The sequence below is a fragment of the Mustela erminea genome, chromosome 4, assembly GCF_009829155.1.
Source record: "Mustela erminea isolate mMusErm1 chromosome 4, mMusErm1.Pri, whole genome shotgun sequence".
Taxonomy (NCBI): domain Eukaryota; kingdom Metazoa; phylum Chordata; class Mammalia; order Carnivora; family Mustelidae; genus Mustela; species Mustela erminea.
Window position 1 is genome coordinate 3,223,402 of NC_045617.1, and position 26,535 is coordinate 3,249,936.

At 49.2% G+C, this 26,535-nt stretch overlaps 1 protein-coding gene across 2 annotated transcripts in view; it reads left to right on the top strand.

Annotated features, from left to right (window-relative positions):
- The window catches only part of PDE10A (phosphodiesterase 10A), a 569,606-nt gene that overhangs the window by 248,557 nt on the left and 294,514 nt on the right, over positions 1 to 26,535 (top strand). The gene's annotated exons all lie outside the window — the stretch shown is intronic.

Sequence of the window (26,535 nt, forward strand, 5' to 3'; positions counted from 1 at the left end):
ACGTATCTGCTATTCATTTTCTTAAAAAATGCACTGAAGTTGTAAATGTTTCACTTACCTCACGAATTCATGTGATATTCCCCCAAAACAATAAAAATCTGAACTAACCCCTGAGTAGGGATCCACAGCGAAACTGGAATTCGCCACAGCCAGGAAGAAATCACTGATCTCAAAAGGCAACACAGAAAACCGATTAGAGAACGTAATGATTTTTTTTAAATTACACCGTGACACCCGGAACTAGTACGTCTTTCAGGTTATTTTTATGGCTATTCAGGCTCGTCTCTCCTCTCTTGGACGTCAGCAGGAGAAGGACTTGCTTCCTGAAAAGCGCAGACTGTGGGCACATCTCCATGCCTATAGACTTGGGTGGGATTTGGAAATAAAAGACAATATTCCACTTCTGGTTGTATTAGACAATACCTCGGCTTTGTAGAGGAGTTTTACTTCTATCAGGAAGGGAAGGAAGGATCGATGCTCTTTGGCCAAAAGTGCCTACATAATTGTTAGGTACGAATTGTCTCCTAAACATAAAATCTGTGTGAGGTTAGCAGGGCTCGCTTATGGGAAGTGTGTGTTACTGCCCAGAAAAGACTTTCCAGATTAAGGGTCGGAAGAGGAACATTTCTCCAGGTCCGTGATAGCTACGAGGCAGGTAGAAAGACCAGCAGAGGAGGAGGGATGTGGCTCCTGGGACTGTGTCAGGAAGTGTGCCTGGAGGGGACAGACATGATCCCTGGGCCAGCCACCCAGAAGCTGGCGCCCAAGGCTGTCAGAGGGAGCACCGGTCTTTGGAATGACCAAATTAGCATGATGGGGGCCTGCGGGACCAACCCGAATCCTTTCTGCTTTCCCAGGTTCCTGAAAGACATGGGGGCCTGTTCCCCTCACAGCACAGTGATCTGCTGTGAAGTTCGGCCCCAAAGTACAGCTACGCGCCTTCCATGCCCCTCTCGGCAGAACGCAGACGTGACTCTCCTGGGAGCGCAGCTGCTGCTGTCCTGGCGTCAGACTCCCTGGTGCTCTCACAGTGCTCCCTGAGGCTGGGATCTACCAGCATCTCCCCCTCCCTCACGGGGAAGGCAGATCTGGAGCTCGGCTGTGGGAGCCTCGCCTCCCGCACCTGAACCCCCTCATGGCCTCACGACATTGCCTCCCCCAGCACGGATGCCTTGGGGGGATTCTAGTGAACCCAGCGCTCCCTGGGCCTGGAGTGGATCCGTATTTGACAGTTAGTTTTGCCTCTAATTAGGTACTTTAGAAAGTCATGTCTTTTAACCTAAAATTAGGGAGCAAAAAAGGACCTGTGCAAAGGATGATTCATGTAAAAACTTCAAGAGATGACATAGGCTGCCTGCTTATCAATTCATTTGGTGTGTGTTCAGAAAGTGTCAAGGATCTAATTAAAATCCATGAATTCAGTAGGTACGTACTGAGTGCTTGTTGTAAAGCATGAGATAAAATGGTAAACAGGATTGACTCAGAGCTCATAACCCAGCGGGGACACAGGACAAGTCTCCACATGCTCCAGGCCACGTGGGGAGCCCAGCCGGGGGGTGAAGGTGGAAACCATCCCTGCTGGGGCTCCTGATGGAGGCTGGAGGCTCAGGGGAGGCCTGCCGAGGGCGCCCGGGCTGGAAAGAGCGGGGTTGAGCCTTCAGAGGAGGATGTGAAGGTTTGGAGGAGACCGGAGAGCTCGCGCAGGTGCCTGGGAGGGGCGGGCACTCAGCAAGCCAGAAGCAGTTCTGCACTTGCAGGGGCCTGTAGGTGGCCTCATGGAGACCCTCCAGGCATACCACCAAGTTTGGATGGGCCCCGAAGAAGAAGGATGCCTGATCAGACTTGACCATTTGCGGAGGTGCCTGGCTTCCCAGAGGAGCAGGAGAGGAGGGAGCAGGCCTGACGGCCGGGAGACCCGCAACCGGGCACGCTGCCGAGGCAGCGATCTGCAAAACACATTTTGTGGGAGAACTTGTGAGGGAATGTGCCAGGAGAACAGCCCTGAACAGGGCAAAGTCAGAGACTGTTCCTTGCCCCGGGAGGAGACCTGGTGCAGGGCAGGAGGCTATAGGGGTGGGGGGTGGGTTGTGAGTAACAGTCCCCGAGGAGCCCAGAGTTGGGGCTTGGCCTCTGCCAGTTCTGCTGTGATCATGGGCAAACATGAGGGTCCCAAAGAGGAGGTGCTCCCCACTCTGTAGCTCACCCGCCCAGTGAGGACAGTCACACGGGGCCTCTGAAAGTGGCGCGGAAAAGAAAGGCAAAGGAAGCCACATTACTGACGAAAGGAAGACAGGGTGGCCCCGTGGATGCCTGGCCACCACCCACGTCTACTCCCAGGTCAGCAGAGCTGAGACCTGCGGGAGTCCGAGTCCCCCTGCTGTATACTGACCCCCTGCCGAGGACACCAAGCGTCGGGAGCTTTCAAGGCAGTGCACCGTGCCCCCCCACCCTTACCCCCACCTCTGTCCAGAACCCTGGGGACAATGAAGGGGGAGCCCAAAAGGAACTGCGTGCAGGTGACAGACTCTGCTAAAGACAGTCACCTGGGGACACCTTGGGGGCTCAGACGGTGAAGACCATGATCCCAGGGTTCTGGGACTGAGTCCCCCATCGGGCCGCTGGCTCAGCGGGGAGCCTGCTTTCCCCTCTGTCCCTCCCTCTGCTGTGACCTCTCTCTCTCTCTCTGACAAACAAATAAATACAGTCTTTAAAAAAAGAAGAAAAAAAAAAGTCAGACAGCCAGGAGGTGGCAAAGCCCATATTTAAAGCGAGCTCTGAGAGATTTTAGAGCTTAGATTAACCCTACATGAATTCTGCACATAAATTTTCTGTAATTCTACCTTCATCTTGTACATGTCCAGCATGAGCACGACCCTTAAGGGCTGTTGTTTTGGTTTTTGTTTTTCTGTTGTTGTTGGTTTGTTTAACACATCACTTAAATTTGTTTACGTTTAAAATCATATGATTTGAAACAAAAACAATATTAAAAAAGATATTTTGGAAAGTCTCACTCCTGTCACTGCCACCTTCGCCATTCCGATCTATGCACACCCGTGCACACGCACACCCGTGCACACGCACACCCGTGCACACGCACACCCGTGCACGTGCTCTCACTCACCTGTGCACTGTGCACACACACACTCACACAGAGTCGCACACAGCCAGGGAGAGAGAGAGAGCAAGCACCATTTCCATTCATTTCTTGGATAGCTTTACAGAGTTTCTTTATATAATAATGCAAATGTGATTCCATATTATTTTTTTCTCTTCTTACACAAAATGTAGCATTCTACATTCGCTGCTCTTCATCCTGCTTTCTTTAAATAACAATAGGTCCTGGAGAATGTTCTAGACTAGTAAATATTCCATTCCACTGCTTGGCTGCACCCACCGTTATTGGACTCAGTCCACCACTTAGGAGCAAATGAAGCAGGGCCCACTGGCGCCACTGAGACGGCTCTGAGCCGGGCCTCCTGCCTCAGCTTCCAGCCCAGGGAAGTGCCCGGAGCCGTCAGCGGCATATCTGCGGCTCCAGCAGCCTCTCCAGGAAACCACTCAAGTCCTGGTCCAAATCAGAAAGGGTTGGGATGAACCCGGGGTGTGAGCGCCAGTGATACTACGCTCTAGCTAATTCAATTTGCGTTTTCTTTCCCTTAACTTCCTTTTTTTTTTTTTTTTTTTAAGATTTCATTCATTCATTTGAGAGAGAGAGAGAGCACAAGCAGGGGGAGGGGCAGAGAGAGAGCAGGCTTCCCACTGAGCAGAGAGCCTGATGCGGGGCTCAATCCCAGGACCCTGGGATCATGACCTGAGCCGAAGGCAGACACTTAACCCACTGAGCCACCTTTTCAAAGGCTCATAAATCAGTCTTTTTAGGTGTTTAAAGTGCGTCCCTGGAGGAGGACACACAAGCTAGACACCATTCCTTGAAGTCCTGCCCCTGTGAGGTGTGTTGCGTACTTGGTGCCCATCCTGTGTTTTCTGTGTCTCGGGTGAAGCTCAGCCTCAGCGGCCCGTGTGGGGTCCACGGGCCCAGCCTCAGTGGGGGTTAGGGCGGGAGCAGTGGAGGCAGCATCCCGGAGGCAGCATCCCGGAGGCAGCATCCCGGCTCACGTCCCAGCTTTCCACTCACCAGAGGTGCCCACGGCCAGCTCCTTGCCTCTGTGCGGCTCTGTTTTCTAGTCCCTACCTCTCGAGGATGTCGAACACTTAAATGACCGAAGGTTTGGGAAACACTTCAGATTGTGTCTGGCAAAGACGAAGCACCACGTAGTGTTTGTTGAAAACAGTAATTACTTTCTGGGAACTTACGGTCTGGCTCTACGGCTGCACGCCTGGAGTGTGGGGCACGAAACCACACTTCCCAGGAAGATCGTAGGTGGCGTCCACAGGAGCCACACAGAAAAGATCAAGCCGATGCGTTACGCAAATGTTAGTCTCTGCCTTTTATGGGAAGATCTGTGTTGAAGTCAGGCCTGGCCGTCACTGCCCACCTACTGAACGTCAGTGTTGAGAATCGCACTTGGCTGATGGAAGCCATGGGAGAATCGAACTGGTCGGGCAATACAGTGTTCCGAGTTCGTCTCACGGTATGGCATGACTGGCTAGAGCAGAAACCTTTTATCTCCGGAACGTCTTGATTTTGCGGTTCTTCTCGTATCAGAGTGAAATGCAAAGTCACAATCATTTATCTCTACAGAAGCACTGAGGGTCCCTCCGTTCGGAGCTTTGATTCCGTATGAAGGCGTCTTCCAGGTGTCACGGATGCACAACTTCCACACTGAAAACATGCCCCTGGCACCCGGCACCCTGGCTCTGGGCGATGCTCGGGGAGCTGGGCGGGGCGGGGAGAGGCAGGGAAAGTAACAGGATGAAAGGGAGTGTAGGCGGACACGGGGGCTGGGGGTGCAGAAAGGAAGGGGGGCCTTAGCCCTAGTCTGAGTAATTTTGGGTGTGCTAAAACTTTGAGTAGGGAAATTTAAAAATTCAATTAGAAGAACCATTGTTTCCGTTCTTGGGTCATTCACATCCCTCTGCTTAACATCAGACCGTTTTACATTCCCCAAACTTTCCGGAGGCGTAGCAGCCTGTAACGGAGGTGATGCCCCAAATACACGCGCTTCCGTCAGAGCCGATGTCCGCGATGAGCGGCCGAGGTCCTGACGCGTGCAGGTGTTAATGCCCATTACAACCGTCAAACGAGTCGGTTCTTTCGGGCTTCTCTGTGGGCTCTCCTCCAGATTGCTAACATCTACTGTATTCTCTAAGGGTTTTCTAAAAAGCACTTACCAAAAAATGAGAAAAAAAAAAAGAGCAAAGACAAATATAGTTGATGATTTGATTGAAAAAAAAAAAAACAACCCTGCTATTTGTCTTCCCACCAGAGGATTTCAATATTACAGTCTTCTGTTCGAGAAGGTGCTCTATCTGCCTTCTTTACTTGAAATGCTGAATGTTACCATTGCCAAGAGTTGGGTTCTCTGCCTCATGTTCAAAGCAAAGCCACTCAGCCTGACTCCGGCGGGGTGACCACAGGTCCTCCCCGAGCACCCGTCCAGGCCGCCGGGTCCTGAAGGCGAAGGGCCTCGAGCCACGAATACGGCTGCCACGATGGGAAGCAGAGCATTGAGAGCGGCAGCCCCGGAAGGAGTCACGCTCACGGGGAAATCAAATAAGGAAGTATTTGTTCATCGGGCACGGGCCCAGCGGGCCGAGAGCGCAAACACGCAGTTGCACAGGATCCCAGAGGACTTGCCCATGGAAGGATAAGGAAAGATGCCCCGCCCTGGTTCACACGTGAGCGCGTGCATGGATGTGCCCGGCGCAGTGCTAAAGACACAGCCGGCGCGTCCGTGCGGTGTGAGCGTGTCCCTGCACGGAGTGCGGGGGGCGTCCGTGCGGTGTGAGCGTGTCCCTGCACGGAGCGTGAGGGGCAGCTCTGAATGCTGCTGCTGTGCTTTCCAGCCAGGCCCTGCAGCCGCCATTAAAACCGAAGAAGGGCCGCCTCTCGGCCTGTTCACAGAAACAATTAGGTCATAGATTACGTGTCCTCATTTTCATATTATCCTCTTTTGTTTTTTTCTTAATGGCTTTTGATACAGTGAATCAAGTAGATCATACTATAAATTCTGCTTTTACATTTTATATATCAAAACTGAAGAGTGTTCCCAAAGCACACTGTGTCCTTCAGGGGCTCTGCCCACTGAAGACATAGGAGAAGCGTTCTGCTAGCTTCGGCATCGCCCAAGACTGAATTACTTGGTGTCCGGCTGACACTCTGCTTTCTCCACACCTGCCCAACCAGACCAGGCGTCCTGGGTGCATCCTTTGTAGGACTTGGCTCATTCAGAAGAGGCAGCTGCTCCCTGAATGGTTAGGCATGGTGAGAGTACAGTTGCATGGCGGAGAAGCTTTGGGGCACTAATGTAACACATCATCTCTACAGAAAAGGCAGAGGTTGTCTGTCTCTGACCGGCGCTGATGATCAGGCAGGCCCTTCTTATTGAATTTGCAGCTGCAGTTAACACTTGCATCTGAGTTTCTCCTGGTTAGCTTGGGAACTATCAACTGAAATATAGCCTTAGAAGAAGACAATGCGCCCACTGTCATCTACCTCGAAGAAGGATCCTTTGACTCACCTGCAAGCGTAGGACATCATTTTGATCTGTTTTGTGGTACTGGTAGAATGTTCTCATTTGATGACATTTCCAAATTCTAAGTTTACAGGTGTAGGTGATTCAGTTGCTGTAAGATTTAAACAGAAGCAAGATTGTTTACTCCAGGCTTTCATGGGCTGACACTTCATGCTTCCATACAATTAAACCTTTGCTGAAAGGGAAATTGATGGTTTTGAGAGTCGCAAAGGTGTTTGTGGACTTCAAAGAGCAAGTTGTAGGGTTACATAGGACACAGTCTTAGCCTATTTCTGGTACTGGTCAGTGCCTTTAGTCAAAAAAATAATTTCAAAAATTGTGGATGCATTCTTTGGAGTAAACAAAGTTGTTCTGTTCCTAGACGACCACAGATTCAACTTCAAGGAGGTCAGGTTAACGTCTGATTTCCATAGTCACTTCATTGTTTCAGCCGGTCCCACTGTAATTCCAACCCGAAAGGAGGTTAACACGATCGAAAGGTACATAGAACCTCTGATGTAATGCTAACATCAAATAAGTTCTGCTAAAAATCTAACCTCAGTGATTCACCATATTCATTGACTCTGAATGTGGCCTCTGGAGACCATTATCACTGTGATGCCCAGACATGGGTTCCTGAAGGTTCTTCTCATGCATCTGGAAAACTCAGTACAGTAACACAGGCACGCCGGGGTGAGCAAGGTGCACCTGATTTGGAAACAGTAGAGGGTGTTGCCGGGACACGCTGTAACTCAGTAATGGTGACAATGACTTGCCCAGGAGGTGGCTGCTTCAGCATTGAATCTAGGAGAAGTTGTTAATTCATTCACTTCTTCTTGGAGCAAATATTTATTGACTGTGTGGTGTGCGGCGGGTGTGGGGCCCATCCACGTTGCGGGTACCTGCTCTTGGAACAGTTATTTATCGAACACCCACATGTACTGTGTGGCCCTATGCTCACACAGCTGGGGCACAGTGGGAGCAAACCTCCCAGCCCCAGGGGACCCTCATGAGAGGGACTCAGTGAAGAATTAAGAAAGCATGGAATGTATCAAGAGGCAAAGCGGGAGAGGGGCTGGGGAGTGTGGTGAGGGAGAGACTTGTCATCGTAAGTGATGTCATCAGGGAAGGCCTCCTGGAGAAAGTGACCTTTGTGAACCATCTGAAGGAGGTGGAGAGCACGGATGTGTAGGCAAAGAGCATTCCAGATGGAGGGGACAGCAAGGGTGAGGGCCCCAGACTCTGCCTGGACTCCTGGCTTGAGAAGCAACCAGGAAGCCAGTGCGGCCGGAGCAGAGTGGACAAGGGGAGATGCATGGGGCGGAGGAGGTTTGTGGAAAGGAGCAGAGCAATTAAAGAACAGAAAGACAACAAAGAGCTTGACAGTAGACGACGTTGAAGGACTCTGCTGTCAGTCCCCACTCCGTTCCGCCCCTACACAGCATCTTACTCCCTCAGACTCACCTGGCAGCCCAGTGTCCCCGCGAAGAGCGGGACGTGTTGCAGGTGTTCGGTCACATGATCAGGGAGGCCTTGACCAACTGTGGAAGGTATACTATTTTAAAAATTATATTAAAAATGATGCTTAATCTCCAGCTATCTGGAATGCAAATCACCTCAAATTATTTAAGCAAGACCTCAAATTAAGCACAGCTCAGAGGAGCCCTTCTGTCTTGCACACGTCCAGAGCACAGGTGGACAGATGTGACCGGACAGCTGGTCTACTGGGGTCTTTGGAGAGTTGTGAGTGGCGTGCCTGCCCACGTTTCCGGTTGCTCTTGAACAAGCCCTTGTCTGACTGTTCCCCCGGATACCAGTCGATTGGGCTGTTCCCTAGAAGTCTGGTGGGTGACACTCAAAGGTCGTCAGTGTGGTGAAAGTCACGTTCTTTTGGACCAGTCTGCACCCTCCCCCATGCCGTTGGAGATCTGTGTCGGTGCTCTGACACTCGGTCCCTCGGGACCTCTCTCTGTGTCACTGTCTACAGCTTCCGTCTTCCTGGCCGCCCCCCGGTCCGTCCTTCAACACCTGTTGTGTGAATACACCCGCTGGGGGGGAGCGGCTCTGCGCCATGTCAGACACGACGTCCAGGCAGACCTGGTCTCTGCCCCGTGTGTTCCTTTGGGTGGTGGGTGAGGGATGAAGGGGGAGGCTGAAACAGACAAGTAGGCAGACAGTTTCCACCCAAGTGCTACACCGCGGGAAAGGCAGGTGTCTGCGGGAACGCACGGGAGGCCCACCGACTCGGGCCTGAAGTGTAGTCCAGCTTTCTGGAAGCAGGGACATACCCGCTGGCAGCCAGATTCCAGACCGAAGCTGTTGATCTTATTTCCAGGCGATGGTAAACACGATAGTTAGATAAATGTGGCTATTTTCATCGGCTGGTGGCAAATAAGCAAGTCAAAAACCGGATCTAAGACAACTTAGAGCAGTTTCATCACGGCCACATGGGAAATAGATTTTCTGGAATTACACCCACTGTTCTCTGAGCTGTGAAACCCTGCTTTGATAATGAGAAATGATTTCAGAAAGATTGAACTCATTACGGTTAATGCGGAAGGACAGAGTGTCATCAAGTTGCTTTCGGACGTCAGTGACCTTCTCTACGCTTCTCATCCCCGTTAGCAGCTCTGCTGGGGCAGAACGCGCAGCGGTGGCCATGGCCTTTGTGAGACCTACCCGTTCTTTCTACAGTCGTGACTGCAAAGGCCATGCCTTGTGTAAGGTGACACAGCCCAGAGCCGCCCTGGGTAAACACGCGTGCATTTCCGAACACGTGCTCAGAGATGCCGGCTGCATCCTGGATGCGACTTGTTCTCAGAAGGCGGGAGATCTAGAACTATAAAATAATCGGAGACTTCCTTGTAGTTTTAAGGAAATAATATCAGTGTCCCTGGGGAGTTTGTTAAAAATGCACATCCTCAGCCCCACCCTGGGTTAAATCAGAAACTCCAAGGTGTGGCGATCTGTTTTTCTGAGATCCTCCAGATGATGCTGAGCCACTGTTAAAGGGAACACACACACACACATACACACACACGCAGATCTGTCCAGAGAAATCACTGATATTAGTATTGATGCCTAAAAAATATGATTTCGGAATTTTCTTTTAAAATTGTTTCTTTGTCTACATCCACATGGACCTAAGTGTTAGGAACCTGGCTTTGTGGTCCTTTGTGTGTAGGAAATGTCTCTGTCCTCCATTCAGAAACTGATTTAATCACACAGATGCTGATTTAATCATCTGGACTCATGTGGATGTGTCCGAGGAGGTGCACTAGTGTCCCCGTGGTGCCCCGTCAATGCTGATGTTGTCACAGTAATGACAGTTCGAAGGTGATTGGTGCTCCCCTCACGTGGACGGTCCCGTATGTGTCCTGTGTGGGAGCTTTCGTAGGCAAGGTACAAAGTAATCTGAGGGTCTTCAGAATTATAGGTTCCATGGTGTGCAAAGATATTAGCATCCTAAAAGATATAGGTCACCCTAAAAGATATAGGAGGAAATAGATGCTTTTAGGCACGAGGGAATGGGTATTTTTGGAAGGGAACCATTTTGGGATATGTGTATTGCATAGTTGTAGAACTTTCTCAGGGTTCCCATATTTTATCTAAAGATTGTCCACAGATTATGACTGAAGTTCAAGATTAATTTATGTAAGCAAGACTCCATTTTTCCTTTTTTTCTTATTGTTCTTGAATGGTGTCTATCTCTAGGAAATACATCTCAAATTATAGCTGGAAGATTGCCTTTGGAATGAGAGAGTATAATTTTTCATCTTGCTTGCTTGGTGGAGGCTGCTACAGCTGAACTGTGACCCTTTTGCTTTTTTTGGCAGTAACTCACTTAAATTTTAGGACTTGCAAAATTTTATAGTAGGCATTAAATCTTACTTCCCTGTGTTACTCCCAAAACCTTAGAGAAGAAATTCCACGATGGACTTTTTTCATTTCTCCCAGTTATGTGTTACACTTCTTAAGAGAAAAACCAAATAACACAATCCATGATTGTTTTGTTTACATCCCAGTACCCAGTGGTATATATAACAATACCCAACAGTGCCCGGTATAGGTACCCCAAAGCACCCAACAGTACTCACCATGGGTACCAAGTCGTAGTCTATAGTATCCACAATGAGTATCCAATAGTAGTCAATACCCAACAGCATCCAAACGGTACCCAGAATACCTACCATGGGTGCCCAACATTACCCATGGGGCCATCGACGGAGATTACTCTAGAGTGCCAGAAAGAAACCTTTCTCTCTGCACCCTGAACTGGACACATGAAATCCCGTGGGTCTGTGCCCTAAAAGGAAAGTGACGGTGGGCATAATTAGGTATGAAGCTGAGCCATGTAAAAATGCCGCTTCTGTAGGTCAAAAACAACTGAACACCGGCAATTCTGTTGGTCTCATGTCACTATACATTTTCCCAAACTGTGAAATAGAATACCCTTAATCCTCAGGGAGCCTAGGAAGGGTTTCCTGAGTGTTCAGTACTTGGACGGCTGTGGGAGCCCCCCCTTGGCCGATTCATGACATCTCCGGGGAGTACTGGCGGGAGCAGGCCGGCTCTCAGCCCCACGAGGGTTGGTGGGGACAGAGAGCACAGAATCTGGACTTACCCGGTCCAAATAGCCTCTCCTGTCCGTAGCCTTCTCTAGGCTGGGGGGGAAGTTTGATGGAAGGTTCTCTACAACTTTTCTGAATCAACTTCGATGCCCTATGTTTTTTTTCTGCCAATACCTCTGGCATAAAGAATGTTAAGGGGATGCCTGGGTGGCTCAGTCGGTGAAGCGTCTACCTTCGTCTCAGGTCATGAACCCAGAATCCTGGGATCCAGTCCCGCATCAGCTCCTTGCTCAGCGGGGAGCCTGCGTCTCTCTCTGCCTGCCGCTCCCTCTGCTTGTGCTTGCTCGCACTCTCTCTCTCTGTCTCTTTGAGAAATAAATAAATAGAATAAAAAATTTAAAAAAAAAAAAAAAAGAACGTTAAGGTTAGGATCAGATCATTTGGGCATAAACCAAGATTTACCTGCCTAAATTAGTTTTTAAATAGAGCTCAATGTCTGCCCCTGTGCTAGCACCCCTCACCTGGCACGCGCCCGGTGTACTCACCCGGTGAGGTTGTTCCGAGGGTAACCCCATGTGATCCATGTGTCAGCCCCTCACACTGGACACCCCGGAGGACTGTGGGCTCCTGTGCTGGGTGCTGCTGGGTATCACTATGTATCCCTTGGGTCCTGGGCTGTAAACCAGCAGCCCCTCATGTTAGCCACCTGGACACTTACCTGAGCTGACCACAGGCCGCATCCTTCCTGTGTCGTTCACGCATAACACAGGATCGAATACCTTTAGGAAAATGCAGGCTCTCCAAGTGGATTCTTTCAGCGCAATTTGTTTTTCCAGATAACCTCCCATTTTCTTTCATCTGCTAGTGCTCTCCTCAACATCAGAGAATCTAGAGAAGTCTGGCTGACTGCTTTAAACCTTTCTAGAAGAAAACAGACCGGATCCTTGTGGATGACAGTTGATCCGGTGGCTGTTGCTAGGATAGATTTCCACCACGTGTTAAAAAGAACGTGCATGCTAATTTATCATTCAAAGGGATTTTTTTCCCCCTCTTTTGGGAAGAGCTAATGCACAAAACCTGTTAGTACAAAGACAGAATGAGAGAGAGAAGCGGGTGTGGGTGGAGGAGGGTTGCGATGTGGCGCTGGGAGAGGGTTTCAGATGGAGGCTGCAGCCCGGCGGGCGGGGGCTGGGGCGGCTCAGAGCTTCAGAGCTCCGGGAGCAAGAGCCCCCGCTTCCGAGAGCCAAGGCGGGGTGGGGGGGGGCAATTATGAATAACTTTATTCTGGAATCCAAATGAATTGGTGATGGGAATCGAGCTTTCACACTTCTGATTTAAATTTTTTAAATCCCTCCCAAGGTTATTGCTTCTTAAGAGATAAACGCGAATCCCTCCCCCACGCCCATAAACACAGAAGAGAAAGGTCTGAATGCAAAGGTGCCGGAAGGGACTGTGGGCAAGACTGAAGGTTCTGCAGGGCCGCAGAGCCAAAGAGGAGGCAGAGAGAGGCAGAGGCAGAGGCTCCAAGTCTGCTGATTTAAACATGAATCTTTTCTAAGCGATGCCTTCCCGGCACCATCCAGACTAGGGGCTGACCAGTCACGTGGGTGCCGTGGCCAGACTGCCACACAGAATGAGCCATCACAGAAATGAGGAAGGAGGGTACTTTCAGAAAGATTCTGTAGTTTTTCTTCGAGAATGGTTACGAGAGTAATTCCATTTTGGGGGGCATGTTTGTGCCCCCAGAGGAGGGGGCGCTGACTGTCCTAGTCCCCTCCAGCGCTCCCTGAAGGTCTTCGCCTCCAGGCCCCCCAGACGCTCCACCCCAACACCCAGGAAGGGAGGCACAAATGTGGCTCCTGACTTTGTGGGATCTTGTAACACCCCAGCCTTCATTCATTCTGGACCCATTCAGGAAAAACACATAAACGTACAATGTAGATGATTTATTTTGTTTTATTTTATTTTAAGATTTTATTTATTTATTTGATGCAGACAGAGAGAGAGAGAGCACAAGCAGGGGGAGCAACAGGCAGAGGGAGACGCAGACCCCCCTGCTCCACAGGGAGCCCGATGCGGGACTTGATCCCAGGACCCCGGGATCATAACGTGAGCTGAAGGCAGACACTTACTTAATCGACTGAGCCTCCCAGGTGCCCCTATTTTATTTTCCTGTTTTAAGATTTATTTGATTGAGAGACACAGAGAGAGAAAGAGAATGGTGGGGGGGCAAAGGGAGAGGAAGAGAGAGAACCCCAAGCAGGTTCTGCTCAGAACATGGAGCCCGACATGGGGCTCGAGCCCACGACCGTAAGATCATGACCAGAGCGGAAACCAAGAGTCGGTCACTCAACCGACAGCCACCCAGGCGTCCCTAGTCAATATTTTTTTAAACTAAAGTCAGATCCTGGGAGTCCACCAGCGTCTCCCCGTTTCATGAGGAAGAGAGACCGAGGTCAGTGGGCCAAGCGGCTCCCACGAGCTAGCCCCTTACCTGCCTGACTCGGGGCCACTCCCAGCCTCCCCCTTCTCATCGGCTCCAGGCCCCCTGGTGTCCTTGCTCTTCCTCGGGAAGCCTCACATGCCCCCTCGTGTGCCCTCACGCAGGCTGCCCCTTCTGCTGGAGCCCCCTTCCCTCCCTGCCCCGCACCCCCGCAGGCTCACACCTGCCAGCTTGTCTGTGAGCCCCACGCAGCCACGCTGCAGAGCCCTGTTCTCTGCCGCCCGTCCAGGCACGTAGCACGTCCACCACCTCCATCACCGAGCCCACGAGGGACGCCCTCTCCGCCTGCGGGGGTCGGCGGGCCACTGCCCCTGAGTCCTCCGGCAGCCTGCTGGGTTTTCCTCACAGGCCTGACTGAGGTACATCAGGGAAGAGAAGGGATTCCTTTTCAGTTTGCCAGGCTCCTCTGGGGGCGTCCACACGTGTGGGCACCCCTGAGAGTTTTGCACATCTGATTTAAAATAATCTTGTTTTGACTAAACATAGAAGGCAGATCATCCAAGAAAAAGTTGAATTAAATATTTTAAAGGCTTCTTTTCTTTTTTCAGCATATAGCATCTACTTAGAGAATAACATACTTTACTCTTATGGATAAAAATAAGCCCTTGTTTCAGACCCACACGTGCATACAGGCTTGCATACGGGAGTGTGAATGGTTTGCCGGCGTGCGGTCGTGTTTTACTTCTACTTTCTGAGGGTGAAATGGGAAGGTTGAGGGTTTACAAAAACAAGCAAACAAAGCAGACACTTAAATGTCAGGCTCTCACAAGCATGCAAAGAGCTGCTTCTTGGCAGAAGAGCAAAAATTTAGCCATATTTTAAGGGCAGACACAGGAATAGAGAAAACCGTTGATGTTCCAAAATCAAATTATTTGGGGCGCGCCTCGGTGGCTCAGTAGATTAAAGGTCTGCCTTCACTTTAGGTTATGATCCTGGGACCCGGGGACCCTGAGATCAAGCGCCATGGGGGGTGGGGCTCCCTGCTGGGCGGGGCTCCCTGCTGGGGGGGGGGGCTCCCTGCTGGGCGGGGCTCCCTGGTGGGGGTGGGCTCCCTGCTGGGGGTGGGGCTCCCTGCTCAGCGGGGCTCCCTGCTGGGGGGGGGCTCCCTGCTCGGCGGGGAGCCTACTTCCTCCTCTCCTTCCACCCCTCCACCCAGCTCATGCTCTGTCTGTCTCTCTCTCAAATATGTAAAATCTTAAAAAAAAAATTTTTTTTTATGTCTTCACTGTATTCTCATCATTGAGGTGACTCATTCTAAAAGGTCAACCTTAACCATTTTTAACCTTTTTCCTAAAACGGAAGATCCTGGTGGCGGCGGGTTGGGGCATGCCATGGGCATCAAGATCGAGGAGGGGGACCTCCCGGAGGAGAGCAAGGTCGACAGGTGATCGCGGAAGAGGCAGTCAGGATGGAGCCACCTTTTTGTAGCTTTGAGAATCGGGATGGGAGACACCCACAAAACACAGGAAAAATCGCCAGCTGAACGTTAGCGTCCCGTTGTTCACAGCTGGGAGGCTATGCTCTGCTCTGTGGTCTTGTTTGGAAGAGTAACCTCTTGGATGCTTTGAGTGCTAGTGGCATCTTTCCTTTGGTGACAGGGCGGCTTTACTTTGGCCTCAAGAACCATCAGTTAGGCTAAGAGCTCATCAGCCAAAACACAGAGCAGTGTTAGTCGTCCGTCAGACATCCCCTAACACAAATTGCAAGTCCCAGTCACAGGGTGCTGGCTCTGGGCCAGACAATGGTCTAATGGTTTCCATGCATTTTTCTCTCTGAATCCGTACATGTCTAAAGTGACTTGCCTAGGGTCTCCGAGAGTGTGGCAGATCTAGGACTCAAAACCAAGAGACCAGTTTCTTTTCCAAGTTATGTTTCAATCTATGGAGTGCTGATAACATGCCAGGCCCCGTTCTAGGCATGTTTATACAAAGAAACTTCTTTCATTCTTACGGCAACACCAGGAGATGGGTATCATCACTGTTCCCACTTTAAAGATGGAAAATGAAGCCCAGAGGAGTTCTGCGTGTTCTGCAGAGGTAAGGTAGGAGGTAAACACAAGAGGTGAGCCTGGCCGGTGCCTCCAGAGGAAAGACCCGAGGCAGCTTCTGGCCGGTGCCTCCGGAGGAAAGACCCGAGGCGGCTTCTGGACCCGAGGCCACACTCAAATGGACACAGAGAACACTTGAATAAAGTCTAAAAATAGAGGTTTACAGGCCATACTCTTCAACAATAATCCAAAATGAAATAAAACAAAATCATAATGTAGCTGAAAATACTCTTCACGACGTGGAAATTAATAATCAGGCTTCTGTGTCATGTGTGCATCGGGAGGATATTAAAACTGAAACTAAGAGCCGTCCAGAATCACATGAAAGGGGGAATATTTTAAATTGAAGACTATGGGATCTTCAGACGTTCAAGTCAGGGAAAATGTGTGAACAGAAGTGCCTCGGAGATGAAAGAAGAAAGGCTAGAAATGAAGGAACCAAGTACACATCATAAATAATTAGGAAACAAACAAAAGAAGAAAAGTGCAAAACGAGAGTCGTAAACAACAGAAACTGATACATAAAATAAGAGAATCGAAAGGCAGATCTGTGAAACCAGGAGTAGAGGCCTGAGCTGTGGGTGGAGGTTCCCAGGGTGTGTCTGGCCACCCCGGAGCAGGCCCTCCTGCCCTCTGGGGACCTGGCGTTTAACCCTCATCTTTCCAAAGCCAATGAGAAGCTACACTGATCAAATACATACATCAATATGGAGAGTGAGGTAAATAATATTCAACGCTACGTTTTTCTTATTTTGGGGATAGAACTTTCTCATCAAGGTGGAGTTACAGACCCTTTATGTGGTGCTGACTTTGGTCAGTCTGCTTCAGCGTAAGTGGGTGAGCGGAGTTCACACACTCAGCAAGTGGGTGGGTACAACTGGTACACTCAGCAAGGGGGCGGGCAGAGTTTGCACACTCAGCAAGGGGACGGGCAGAGTTTGCACACTCACACAGAACTCGGGGATGCTCACTTGTCCTGGCCAGTGCCCTTTTCTGCTCCTTCAATCTCGTCTATCTGTTGAAGAGCTCACATTTTCACTAATTATCTTTTCTTCAGAGCTAGGTGGTACCTAGTGACTGCTTCGTCAACAAATAAACGATGATTTCATCCCCTTTAAATTGTCAACCCTTCTGAACTCCTGTTTCGCCATGGATACAGCCCACCGCTTCTGGAAGCAAGCTTCCGTGATGGCAGCAGAACTGCCTCCGTTCAGTGCGGGCTCTTGTTTAAAACCATTCACAAGAGTTTGGGACTCTTCCGTGGTTACCACACTTTCAATTTGTATTTTGTGATTGTGATTCTACACTTTTACTCTACCCTGAAGATGAACCCCCACCAGCTGGAGTCTGCAGACCACCCCCCGTCCTGTCTGCACCACCACATTCATGCTGTCACAGTGCCAGAGAAGTGCCATTGTAATTTTTCTATCGTGCCGTGTCTTCACGTAAAATGTGAAATAAGAGATGTGAAAAATTCTTTTAAAAATTCACTAATTGTATTTTCTTCAGAGTGACACGGTGCTCGGAGACACTTGTCTTCTGGGAGGGTTCAGGTAGAAATGACAGTCGCAGGACACGTTAACGGGTTAGTTTCAGGGACCGATTGCTAGGAGTGGGGCAGGCCCGCTGCTGTCACCTTATTGTAATCCATCGTGAAGGGCGGGGGATGTACTCTTATATGTGCAATAAGAATTCACATCTGCAGCGGGCCGCAGCGATTTGCCAGTTCTGTGAGAGCTTGGTCGAGCTGGAGGGCTTTCTACCACTGACCAGTTACACACATGTGAGGCGGGCATCCCTTGATGCAGTTAGGGAGTGTTGTGATAGACTTTGTGGAAATCTTTTTTTTTTTTTTTTTTTTAAAGATTTTATTTATTTATTTGACAGAGAGAAATCACAAGTAGATGGAGAGGCAGGCAGAGAGAGAGAGAGGGAAGCAGGCTCTCTGCCGAGCAGAGAGCCCGATGCGGGACCCGATCCCAGGACCCTGAGATCATGACCTGAGCTGAAGGCAGCGGCTTAAACCACTGAGCCACCCAGGCACCCCTGGAAATCTTTTTTTAACTAGAATCAGTTTCCAGATGCACAATTCAAAGGGATATTTTAGTGATCTCCTTTATTAATCTCCCTTTCGAAAATATACTTGTACTAGACTTGTTGAAATCAGAGTTCAAACAAGAAAACCAGAGTTCACCTGTATTTCACAGCTACTTAAGAAATAGAATTCGACAGAAAACAGATGGATAGGCTTTCGTAGTATATATACTAACCCAGCTATAAGTTAGAGTGATTTAATGTGCACGCTTGCTTTTATATGGGAAGAGGATTTTTGTTGAGCCCTGTTTCAAATCCTCTCACTTTAATAAGCAGAAATCTGGAAACATGGAATATTAGCATCTTGCCTTAGACAATAAAGCACACAGTATATAACCAAAGGGGACATCAGGAGCTCTAATCTGCCTGCTGTAGCTGCTTTTCATCAGGTTTATGCCACGTGTGCAAAATCTACAAAATGGGCTTAAATCCTCGTCATAAAAGGTACCTCTGAGGGCTGTTATGGGAGGAAATTAATGGAGTCTTGGAGCACAGTCATGATGAACACACGCATAGAGAGAAACACAGAACAGCCGATGTGACGGTGGCAGACGAGCAATTGATTTCCTCCTCCTGGGTTGACTGAGCTCCCGAGTGGCTGGGTAATGGCGCGTGCGCTCAGTGCTCGAGGCTAAGTGGCCAGATTACCTGGGCTGTATTTACTCTCGTCAGGGGTTGGAGGACTCTGTGATCGCTTGTGGGCTACTGTGTTCTGTGCATCCAAAAAACCAGAATTACCAAGTTTACGAGTCCAGGAGGGTTGGGGAGAGGATTAGGACAATTTAATCAAGGTCGTTAAAAACAGAAGAGTGTTTCCCTCTTGCCTGTCCCTGGATGACGTTCACAAAAGCAAGTGGACTCTGGGAATTTTTCCCAAGGATCCTTTACTCTTTGATCTTCCAAAATAGTGAACTTCTTGCCCAGACACTGTGGCTTCCCGTTGACACATGGAAGTGGATGAAATTCACCCCTCCCCAGTGCAGCCCGTTCTTAAAAGTGAATCAGATAACTCGGCCACGGGTACCTACAGCAACATTCCTTCAGGGGCCAGGAGCTCCCGAAAAGGCAGTGGGATGTGATCAATAACCCCTTGTGGCCGTGGCCGTACGATACCATGATAGACGCCGTGATAATACGATGACACAGTCCACTCTCCTGCTATGTTCAGACTCTGTCATACTCCATCGAAAGGGCGCCCATGTCACCGTCTCTTGTCATTCTGTTTGAACACACGTATTGCCATTATTGCTCCTTACCTGAAGCGCGTGTGGTGCTGGCGTTTGGGGCTGTTCTGAGGTCCTAGGGAAGGATCACCCTTCTCTGCTGCCTCTAACCTGAGCAGCTTCCCGTAAGCAAGCCTCTGCTTCAGGGTGACACCAGGAACGAGGAAAAGAACTTCCGAGAACTTCCTAGAACTACTCACATCTAAGTTCAGGTGATTATGTCAGGATCTGTCGACTCTATGAGATTATCCCATAAAACCCGCAGTCATCTGTAACTTGGTTTTAATTGTTCAATCCCATTTTTTAATTTTTTTTTAAAGATTTATTTATTTATTTGACAGAGAGAAATAACAAGTAGATGGAGAGGCAAGCAGAGAGACAGAGAGGGAAGCAGGCTCCCTGCTGAGCAGAGAGCCCGATGCGGGCCTCGATCCCAGGACCCTGAGATCATGACCTGAGCCGAAGGCAGCGGCTTAACCCACTGAGCCACCCAGGCGCCCCCATTTTTTAATTTTTAACCAATGGGGAGAATCTTTCAGAATGCGCATGTGAATGTTTCTACACTTTCCTCATCTCGTGAGTTGGATCTGCGTGCGTGGCGGTCCGTGGCGGTCTGTCCGAGCCCCAGGGTGTGAATCCTGGGCACCACGGGGGGGCGGGGGGAGGCCAGTGGCTGAGCCGGGAACGCCTCCAAGCCGCTCTTCCCTCCCGTATCTCACTCAGCTGCGTTTTCTGTTGGCCATTTTAGGACGTGGGTTTAGGGTATGTCCATAGGTGCAGCACAAGACACACAGCCTCAGACACTCATTGTGGGACCAGAGGCCCTCCCTCAGACCCTTTGGAAGGACAGGATGGTCACAGTCTGCACAGAACTCGCGAATAACTTGTCCGTCTGCAGCTTTCGCTCTCTGAGTCCACACAAGCTACCCAACCATCCGTGTGTGGCAGGATTCCTTTCCCTGGCCCCCTGCCAGGTGACCCACTTGAGCAAATGCGGCCTCTAGATGCTCCCTCCCCACTCTGTTCAACCACAAGCGTCCAGATTCGGGCTTGGCCAGCTGAATTCTTTCACAAATAACCAACAAACTCTCTAATGCTACTTACCCTTGCTGAGTTCTTCTGCAAAGTCGGCATTTGCCTGCTTTGCCATGGTCCTGTCCCTCCGCCCGAGGCTGTCCGGGCACAGCGGACGATCATCGCAGAAGTAGGATGTAAAATGGAGAACTGTGGTGGATTTCACATCAGGAGGATTTACGTTTGGCCTTTCTGTGTATTTTCTCAACTTGGGTTGATATGCTGTCATTGATGTTTTATTACGGATAGCCATGATGATGAGCTATTTGAGAGGGGCAAATGTCCTAATGTAGGATTATTCTGAACATCAGTAGTCCTAATGCAGGATGATATGCCAAAGGAGCAAGGGTCCTGGGTAGAGATTTCTGGAACTGTCCGGTGGAGATTTCTACCAGAATGCAGTGCTAGAGGGAGAAGAAGAGCGCTAAACTTCCAGCTCAGCGCTGGGGTGCCGTCAGCTGACAGGAGACCTGCAGCCAGTGAGCAGACAGCTTTGAATTCAGGCCACCCCGGGCTGGGCTTGGCCCTCCGCTCATGGGCCACTCTGTTTGAAACAGTGAAGCCCTATCAGATGACTGCTTCGTGTCGGGGGCCGCCGCCGGGAGAGGACAGCCCCTCTTTTCACTATCTTTGTTGTTGACTCCAGTATTAATCAGTGTGGCACATGAACACGAGGTTATTAATCCCCAATTGCAGAACCAAAGGGAATGCATGTGTCCAGAGAGGACGGAAGATGCCCTTTCTCAGCTTCTCTCTTCAGCTTCCCATCGGATAGATGCTGCCAGATTGCTCGGGCTCCCCGTCAAGTCATGTGGATAAGACATGCAGCTGAAAACCAGCGCTGCTTGTCTTCTGGCTTCTGAGGTTTTTATTTTTTTCCACAAGGGTCCATTTCAAAAGATCTACTAGATGGAGTTCTAGGTACAGCTCCCATGTGAAATGATGCTTTTATAGATACTGGACATGCACGACCAGCAACACGGGCTGACTGTGTAGACAAGGGCCTTTGTCAACCCAAATCCTTGGAAGGCTGGCCTGGGAACCGTGTGTCTAACATCATGTAATGCACAATAGCAGCCCGAGGCGCTTGACCACTGCGTGAGACTCTCTCCTTCTCCTTCTCCTTGAGCACTTTACTAAGAGAAGCTCAGGGAGAAACTGGTTTTTGGAAGTCAAGGCCTGACGTCAGAACAGTTCACCCATGTGAATGAACTTGGCCTCCCGTGCATGCCCTTAAATGCCCTTCCAGTCCTGGTCTAGACTGGAACACAACTCGGAGTGGCCTTCTGTGCCCCAGGCCATGCCTGGCTTCTTTTATTAATTATTTAATGAATTAAATTTTTAATTAATTAATTTTTTGAGGTGAATGGAAAGGAAGACATTCTCTGGAGTCAATGAGCCATTGTGGTCCTCATTTTTGAGACAAATCTGTAAGAGCCAATGATTTTTCTCTCTCTCATCATTGCATCAGACTCCTTGAATCAATATCAAGGCCCCTTGTAAAAATGTGGGTAATAAAATAAAATAATGTTTACAAGAAAAGGATTCCTGAGCCATAGATGATGATGTGCTTCTTTTGAACAAACTTAACAAGCCACACAATAATTTGTGTTGGCACTAAGGGACTCATCATGGTGGGACAGACTCAGTAGGAATTTGGGGGACCTTTCATGAAGCTCCATGCTCGTTTGTACCTAAGGTGTTCCTGTACTTCCTAGGCCATACCATCTGGAGGAACTTAAGCCATTCCCTGGTATACCCTTTTTATCCTGAATGCCTCCTTAGTCACTTTCTACTTAAATGCTTTAATTGGGCTGTGGGTCTCTTAAAGTATTTCTTTCTTTTAGGATATATATATAATATATATATACACACACAAATGTATGTATATATATAATTAATTCTCACAGACTGTTTCTATTGGACTCTTAAAACACAGTCTCAAATATAATTGATTATCTCTGCCCTGTAAACGTTTGGTAAGAGTGTTGATTATTTAAACAACACTGGGTATTATTTCAACACAACATGGTTATACTCTGATTTGTATGTTTTTGAGAAATGAAAGGCATTTCAACATTCTACGAATCACAGTGGGTCTCTAAAGTGATTTGCTGTTTTTGTGATGACAGCATCTTCAGAATCCAGTTCTGAGTCGTAACACGACAGTGTTATATAAGAATTAACGCTCATGTGCTTATCTCAAGAACTTAATATTGATTATGTAACCACAGCGGTACTTTCTAACACCAGTATCCTCTAGGCTAGTTGTTTATTAGATATTAAACCGAGCTTCTTTTTAGGAGGGAATTAAATGTTTTGCTTTCAACTAATGAAAATTCCCACTTGAATCTTATTATTTATCTAGCAGCACACTGACGCCACCCTTTTCAAAAGGTGTGGGTATTTAAGAAGTCTTATTTAGAATATTAGTGTTTAAATAATCTGCCTATTATCAGAAATGTTCTCATTGAAAATTAAACACTATTTTGATCTTTTTGAATGAAAAATAATATACTGGTTTTTATTTGTTTTACAGCATAAAGCAATAAAAAAGCACAGTTTTATAGTTAATTGATTTGAAGTCATAAAAATAATATAGTCTGAAGATCTAGGAATGTTAAGGGTAGCTGAAGAAATTGAGTTTTTTAAAATCATATTAATCTTTTTCAAGACGGTGCCATATAGCATATGGACTTTATAGTAATGTTTCCGTACTAAATTTTAACGACCTTTGTTTTTTAGGCTGACTACAACAATACCGTAGGAATGAATGCGTCCCTCATTTTAGTCAAGATTTATTGACATCAACACTAATACAAATTTGTAAGCAGTGGGCATGCAGGCGACAGGTAGGGAAGCAGTCATCGAATGCCTAGTGTATGCTGGCCTTTACTGAAGGTTTTAAGTGGTAAGAGTAACAGGACCCTGCTACCAAGCTGTTTAAAATGGAGCTGTCAACACAAATTATACCTGCATTCCATTTCTCCGGAGACTTGATACAAAATATCCATATGTACAGGTTAAAGCCCATCAGTTTCAGGAGTCTAGACATCAAGGCTGTGATGGGCAAGAGGAAAGAAACACTGAAGGAGGCTTCCTGGAATGACAGACTTAGAGCCAGGAGGGAGGGATTTGGGGGCTTAGGATGCTGAGAGTCAATGCTCAACCCCGAGTCCATTTTCAGCATGCCAGATAATCACTAATAAATTATTTCATTAGAATGCAGAGGGTCTCTGTGATATGATATCTCACACCTGAGTGACATATAAATTGATAATTTACTAGCAATCAACTGAAAACCAGCATGCAAAATGCACAGATTTCTATGAAGCTTGGAAGCAAGACCCACTTGCTTATGAATTATTTTGCTTAGATAACTGTGGATTTCTGTAAGTCAGAAAATTCAAAACCAAGGGAGGACAATGTGTCTCTTTAACAGACTTTACCTGTATAAGTAGATGAGTTTAACATTAAATCAACCCTTGTTTCCAATCTTTATGAAGAAAGGTTACTAGTATTTGAAAGGAGAAAACAGCTTATCAATAAAATCAGTTAAGGCACAGGCCTGCATGTTGGCCAAAATTATATAAAATTTAACCATACTTATTGTAAACTTAACTTTGGGCTATTAAAAGGGGTGGATGTTTAAAGTATTATAAAGAATTCATAAATGTATGAGCAAATCATTTAAAAATCATCTGAGACTCTACCTTGACCCATGTTTTCAAATGCTTTTAAAAACAAATAATTCAGATGAGAGTAGAATCAGGCAGCGCTGAAGCACAAGTTTTCATTACCCAGAAAAACTTTCCTGATCATTTTTTGGGAGGAAGGCAGAGACAAATGCTTTTATACCTAACTTTGACCATCATCATCTTGGCAGCTGTGCTAGTGTTCACTGGCCTCTTAACATGATTTTAGTTTTGATTCTTTCCAGCAGGTGGGCATTTTTTTTCAGTGGAGGACGAGGAAAATCGTTTATTTCACAAGGAGCACTGTAGGGGTGTCGGTTCCTGCCAGGGCTCATCCCATGCTCCTGGACTTACAACTCATATTTCCAGCTGTGTGTAAACTCTGCCGCGGTCTGATAACCTGACGCGGAGCTACAGGGCAAACTTTCTGGGCGCGACCAGAAAGCCATGCTTACTGAATTATGGGCCAATGTGTTTATTCATAAAAGGTTTGGAGTAACAAACGTTTAGTGACAATCTTCCCTCTTGTGATATGTCATTAGAGAAGCTCAAAGGGAAGGAAAAGAAGCCACAAGGGGCACATCCAGCCGGTGTTGCAACACCTGAACACAGGGGTGAGTGACGAGCCTCTATGACCCTGTGTTTGTAATTTAAATCTTTGACTAAACAGTATTTCATCCGGAAAGGAAAAGTGGCCGGGAGCCTACTACACTGATGTTAGCAGAGCTGAACTCCGGGAGTCACGGAACCAATGTAATCGATAATCAGTAAACACCTCCGCGACGAGCTCCCTTCCCGTTGTCATGCTTTGTCGTTTTTAGTTTGTCCAGGAAACCTGTGCCTTCCAGCCAGCGTTTGAAGAAAAGAAGGAGGAAAACCTAGAAAGAAGTTTTATTCCAGAAAAGAGTCAGAATCTAAAGTTTGCCTCTGATTTAACGAAGACGCAGAGAACAAATGTTTGACGGCTCCCGCGCCACTCTCCGCGCGTATACGGAGACTTACATTCGAATTGCATGTACATTTTCTTGTAACAGGAAAGCCACTTTAATCTTTCCAAAAGGCAACAAACGTAAACGACAAGGAGAAGCCTTTTGCGAGTGAAGGAATGAACCCCACGCTCTCCGAGGAGAAGCATGTGCTCTCCAGCCGCCAGGCTGCCCCCCTTCCCCCCCGGAGACCCACCCCGCGCCGCCAGGTCCACAGCCGGGGCAAACTCCCGACGCTCGGAGAGGTACCCAACGATCCAGTCCGCACCTCTCGGGCGCGTCGCCCGGGAGGCTGACTGATCGTTCTAGTTTCTCCTTCGTCCGAAAACTGCAAAGGCAACAACAAAATACGCACTCTGTAAGGTAAGGGTCACCGGAATCTTTTCCTGTTTCGCAAATTTAGGGATTACGACCTAGTGAGAGCCAGGACTGGCGCCCGTTCCACGCGACCCTCGGAGTGCGCCCCGCAACTGCAGAAACGCCTTCAGCCTTTGCTGGGAGAAGGGGAGTCGCACCAAGTCCCAGGCGCCCACTTCCCCAGTTTGGTGCAGATACAAATATGCTCTTCTCCAGTATAGACTGTTTAGACGGGAGTGGGGAAAAACAGAGACTAGGGGAGAATCTGGAGCACACTTCAAAATAAAAACACGTGAGAACTGGACGGACCGCCGTGGAAAACGCGAATTGGCCCCGAGGCCGGGCGCACCCCTGGCCCCCGACCCTGTGTCAGCCAAGCGGCTGCATCGCCGCGCGCGCCGCGCGCCCAGGTGGCCGTCTTGCCCTTTGTGGAAGCTGGGCTTCGGTGCGCGTGCTCCAGTCTTGGGAAGGTGACCGAGTTGAGGGAGTTTGGACAGCTCGTCCCACCGCGCGCGGACCCCGAGTGCGGTGAGGACCCCGCGCAGCCCGCCGGCTGGGACTCAAGCATCCGCGCATCTGTGCGCTCTGGCGCTTCAACTTCCCAAACTTCGAGCGGCTCCGTGTTCCCAGCGCCCATTGGGCGGCACATTTCCCTTCAGTTCAGTAGCAACTGTTTGGAATCTGGGCTGGGCAGGAGGGGGGCATGGAGGCGGAGAGTGTTGTCCCCAAAAGCCGCAGGTGAGGAGGTGGTACTCTGGACTTTGGGGGGATGATCTCGCAGTTTTTCTTTTTTGACCATAGATGCCTTTTCCATTCTTACCGGGGCAAACTGGGCGGCGCGCACGAAGTTCGTTTTAAAGTGTGTTTTGCAAAGGGAGTCCTGGGAGATGAACAGGCTTTCTCACTCAGTTTATTGGAAACACTGTGCGTCGGTTTCAACTCCAACCAAACGTCCGAGTTTGAACTCCTCTCCCAGGAGCTCCGAGCACAGCTCGGTTGGAGCTGCTGGCCAGCCACCGGGAGGGTTCCCTGGCTCGGGCAAGGGACAGGCCGACGTGGCTAGCCCAGCAGCGCACAGCTGGAGCAGCTGCTGGGCGGCGAATTTAGAATCCGGAACACCAGACCCAGATGTGGCGACGCCCCGCAGAGACGCGGGAGCTCCCCTGCTCCCCCCGCCCCATCCCGGTGGCTCGGGCGCCCAGCGTCCAAAGAGGGCCTCGGGGTGCCGGAGCCTGGCGCCCGGGGGCCGGGAGGCGGCGGGGCGCGCTACGTGGGGGAGGGCGGCGGCGGCGGCGGCGGCGGCGTGGGGAGCGCCCGCTCCGCCAGTGGGCGTCTTCTGCAGCCGCCGCC